The sequence below is a fragment of the Tupaia chinensis genome, unplaced genomic scaffold (genome assembly GCF_000334495.1).
Source record: "Tupaia chinensis unplaced genomic scaffold, TupChi_1.0 Scaffold143654_1, whole genome shotgun sequence".
In the NCBI taxonomy this organism is placed as follows: Eukaryota; Metazoa; Chordata; class Mammalia; order Scandentia; family Tupaiidae; genus Tupaia; species Tupaia belangeri.
In genome coordinates this window covers 1,039,978-1,045,099 of record NW_006203502.1, presented here as the reverse complement: position 1 = coordinate 1,045,099, position 5,122 = coordinate 1,039,978, and the positions used below count along the sequence as shown (strand labels likewise).

Below are 5,122 nucleotides of genomic sequence, written 5' to 3'. Positions count from 1 at the left end.
AGAGTGTCTGACTCAGGATGTACACGAAAAAGCCACCGAGGCCTCAGTCTTTCCTTCCAGCACCGCCTCCAACAAGTCAACCCACCCTCGCCGAGGCTGGTCCCCAGCACTCGGGATCTTGGGCACGCACGCACATGTGCCCAGCATGAGTTTAAGCCACCGTGTCCGGGATGTGAACGGCAGTTGACTACATGGGAGTCCAGCGACATAGCCATTATGCTGTTGGTCCCTTGGTTTCTCATATTTCTTGTGCCTCTGCAGTGATTTCTGGTCATCTGATGAATTATATGTTTCTTCCTACTTTCTTGGAGTTAATTCTGAAGGATCAAGGTGTGGGGGAAGAGATGATCTATAATATCTCTGCAGTTCCATTTCCTTGAGTCTCACCAAGCAACCTGCACTATTGTCGATAGAACTGGATATTACAAAGGCCTCACACTTTTTTTTTTTTTGGAGAGGTTTTCGCTATAGGGTGCTCGCCAGACAGACAGAGAGAGACAGAGAGACAGAAAGCGAGAAATCACTTCCCAGAGGGGATGGTCACGCCACAATCCCTTCTCCATTCTCCTCTCGGGATCTTGGGCACGCACGCACACGCGCCCAGCATGAGTTTTAAGCCACCGGGTCTGGGACGCGAACCGCGGTCAACTACGTGGGAGTCCAGCGACATAGCCATTACGCTAACTGCTAGTTCCCAAGGCCTCACACTGTTTAAAGAACAGGAGCTCTTGGGCTGAGATGTAGGGTTTCAACAGAGTATTGAGAGGAGTATGGAAGGAAATGAGCTGCACTCTCTCTGCAGTTCACATTTCTCCCTGCTTCTCACTTTGCAGTCTCTGTTCTCTGATTTTTAGTCATTTGGTGGTATATTTATGTCTGGCTAATTTGTTAGAGGTTTCTGCAACTGTAAGCTTGTATGCTTCATTTGACTGTGAGGTACTTGTATGCCAACCTCTTCTCTACTGCTGTATTTTACAACGTGGTATCCACAGAAAGAGATCTGAATTCAGATTTCAGATTTATAATGAGGACTTTCTTTTTTAGGCAGCAGGTTCAGTAAGGGTTGAAGATTCCTATGACCCTAAAAGTATTCAGACGTTTTGCTACTATGCACCAAGACCTGTCTGAACACGCAATGTGCCCTGAGAAGCAAGGTGAGAAAGGCAGGTAAAGGAAAGGAAACAAAGGGGAAAAAGACTAAATAAATAAATAAATAAATAGGCAAAAAAGATAAAAAGAAAAAAATTTGAGAGGTTTTTCCTTAGAGTACATGTACTCACCAGGAAGACTGAGACAGAGGGACAGAAAGTTAGAAATCACCCCCCAGGGGGGATGGCCACACTGCAATCCCTTCTCTTCCATTGTCCTCTCGGGATCTTGGGCATGCACACACACATGCCTGGCATGAGTTTAAGCCACTGAGTCCGGGACGTGAAATGCGGTCGACCACATGGGAGTCCAGTGACATAGTCATTATGCCATATGCTGCTCCCCCCAAAAAATTATTTTAAAAAGAAAAAAATAAAAACAGAGACCACTCTACTTCGCTTCACTAAGTGTTGGGCAGGAAGGAGAGCTTTGGAGCAGAAGCTTTTCAGTTAAAGTAGCAATGCCAGCTCTACCTCAGATGCACATGGATTCTGATACTAGCAAGATAAAGAAGACAGAGATAAGAGACAGTACTTACAGATTTTTAAAAAGATCTATGTGATAAAGAAATACATAGGACCAGTAGTTGGCATAATGACTATTTCACTGGACTCCCATGTAGTCAACCATGGTTCAAGTCCCAGACCTGGTGGCTTAAACTCACACCGGATGTTTGCGCATGTGTGCTCAAAATCCCAAGAGGAGAATGGAGAAGGGATTGCAGCATGGCCATCCCCCCGGGGGGTAATTTCTCACTTTGTCTCTCTGTCTCTCTTTGTCTTTCTGGTGAGCGCATGTGACCTATAGCAAAAACCTCTCAAATAAAAATGAAATATTTCTAGAGAACAAGAGACAGAGACAGAAAGAGTACAGAGACCACCCTACCTTGCTTTGCTAGGTGTTGCACAGGAAGGTGAGCTTTGAAGCAGTGCCTTTTCAGTTAAAGGAGCAGGGCTGGGCCCACCTCAGAGGTACATGGATTCTGAAATTAGCCAAATAAAGGAGAGGTCAGAGACAAGAGACAGTACTTATAGATTTTTAGTAAGATATATATGAAAAAAGAAAAATTTAGAGGAAAGAGAAAGACAGCAACAGAAAGAAGACAGAGACCACCCTATCTTGCTTTGCTAAGTGTTGGCTAGGAAATGTTTGGAGCAGAGGCTTTTCAGTTAAAGAAGCAGTGCCAGGCCCACCTCAGATGCACATGGACTATTGCTTTGCTAGTCTTTGGACTGGAAGGAGAATTTTGGAGTAGTGGCTTTTCAGTTATGGGGCAGGGCCGGGGCTATCTCAGATGCACATGGAGTCTCGCTTCACTAGGTGTTGGGCAGCTCTTTGTTGTGTTTTTATCTTTATTCCTTTCAAGGTATTTTTTTGTTTAGATTTTGATACTATTTTTTAAAAGATTGGTTAAGAGAATCTTTAATTTCTATGCATATTTGGAATTTTCCAATCCTGTTGTTATTTCTAGTTTTATTCCATTGTGATTACTATAGATTTTACTATGTTTTTGATCTGTTATAATATATTAATAGTTAGGTGACCTAGTAATCCTTTCTAGAAAATGTTTCATGTGAACTGAAAAAAGAGGTATTCTGATGTTATTGGGTATAGTGTTCTATATATGTCTGTTAGGTTTAGTTGGTTTATAGTATTTTCAAGTCTTCTTTCCTTATCAACTTTCTCTTTTTTTTTTTAAATCTGTTATTTAAAGTAGCATATTGATGGGACCAGCAGATGTTGTAATGGCTATGTCACTGCACTCCCATGTAGCTGACTGTGGTTTGAGTCCTGGACCCATGGCTTAAGACTCACGCCAGATGTGTGTGCATGTGTGCCCAAAATCCCAAGAAGAGAATAGAGGAGAAGGGATTGTGGCATGGCTATCTCCCTGGGGGGTGATTTCTTGTTTTCTGCCTCTCCAGTGAGCATATGTGCCCTATAGCAAAAACTTTACTAAAAAAAATAAAAATAGGGATCAGCAGTTAACGTAATGGCTATGTCACTGGACTCCCACGTAGTCGACTGCAGTTCGAGTCCCGGACCCTGTGGCTTAAACTTATGCCAGGCACGTGTGTGTGCATGCCCAAGATCCCGAGAGGAGAATGGAGGAGAAGGGATTGTGGCGTGGCCATCCCCCCTGGGGATGATTTCTCGCTTTCTGTCTCTCTCTCTCTGTCTGTCTGGCAAGCACATGCGCTGTATAGCAAAAACCTCTCCAAAATAAAATAAAATAAAATAAAAAGGCATAACGAGAGGCCAGCAGGTGGTGTGGTGGTTAAGGAACTGGACTCCCATATGACTGACTGTGGTTTGAGTCCCAGACCTGGTGACTTACTTTGTCACTCTCCTCTCTCTCTGTCCCTCTCTGGTGAATTAATAATAATAATAAATTAAATTAAATAAATAATTATTTTTAAAAGTATCATATTGAATTCTTTAACTGACATCCTGTAACTATATATTTCTCCTTTCAATCATGTCACATTTGCTTCCTATACTTTGGGCTCTTTTGTCAGATGCATATGATGGACTAAATATTTTTGTTTCACCCAAATTCATATGCTGAAGCTGGAACTCCCAATGTAATGGTATTTGGAGATGGGACCATTGAGAGAAAATTAGAAGTAAACCCTCATGATAGCTTTAGTGCTTGTATTAAAAGAGAGACAGAGAAGCTGGCAGGAGGTGTGGTGGTTAAGGCCGCTGGCCTCCCACATGGCTGACCACAGTTCAAATCCTGGACCTGGTGGCTTGCTTTCTCTCTCTCTCTCTCTCTTTCTGTCCCTCTCTAGTCAAATTAAAATAAATAAATAAATAAAGCTAAATAAAATAATTCTTAAAAAAAAGAGAGAGAGAGAGAGAAAGAGACAGAGAGCCCACATCAAGAAGATAGTTATTTGTAACCCAAGGGGAGAGCTCCTGCACAAAACCAATCATAATGGCATCATGATTTTAGAATTCCAGTCTGCAGAATAGCAACAGAATAAATTTCTCTTGGTTAGACCTCCCAGTATCCAGTATTTTGTTATGACAGATTGAGCTGAATACAATGGGACATATGTTTATAATTGTTATATTTACTTGATGAATTGAAGCCTAAATGATGACCTCAAAGATAATGGAAAAGAAATTTTAGTGACCACATGCAACAGGAATGCACACTTTGCAAAAAAATAAAGTTTGGAAAAGTCACTAAATAAATGTGTACCTACAGTCCTTGATAAGCAAAAATTAGGAATCCTTAAAAAGGAGAAACATCTTATTTCCAGAATTACTAAATTATATTACTCAAAATGTTTACATCTCCTGGATACATGCATGTGTGTGTGCCCAAAATCCTGAAAGGAGAATGGGGGGGAGAAGGGATTATGACATAGCCAGCCCCTTGGAGGTTGACTTCTCACTTTCCCTTCCTTTCTCTCTCTCCCCAGTGAGCACATGTACCCTATGGGGCAAAAATAAACAAAATAAAAATATTTTTTTTAAAAAAGACTGAGGAATGTCATGGTTTGATACAGCCCAACTGTCAACCTCTAAGTAACAAAGACTGCTAAAAAAAAAAAAATGCTTATTTAGGAATAAGTATTGCAATGCATAATACACTTGCCAGTGGGATCAGCAGTTAGTATAATGGCTATGTCGCTGGACTCTCACGTAGCTAACTGCAGCCCGCAGTTTGAGTCCCAGACCCAGTGGCTTAAACTCATGCTGGGCACGTGTGTGTGCGTGCCCAAGATCCCAAGAGGAGAAAGGAGGAGAAGGGATTGTGGCTTGGCCATCCCCTTGGGGCGTGATTTCTCACTTTCTGTCTCTCTCTTTTTTTGACAAGCGCACAGGCCCTAAAGAAAAAACCTTTCAAAAAAAAAAAAAGAGAGAAAGAAAGAAAGAAAAAAGAAAAGAATACACTTGCCAGCATAAATTATGGCCAATGCTCAGGGAGGAAAGGGATAGAAATAAGGGTTTTTTGGGG

The 5,122-nt window shown here is 41.7% G+C and overlaps 1 protein-coding gene across 1 annotated transcript in view; it reads left to right on the top strand.

The window, feature by feature from the left end:
* The window catches only part of LOC102491431 (zinc finger protein 793), a 73,472-nt gene that overhangs the window by 45,565 nt on the left and 22,785 nt on the right, over positions 1 to 5,122 (top strand). The gene's annotated exons all lie outside the window — the stretch shown is intronic.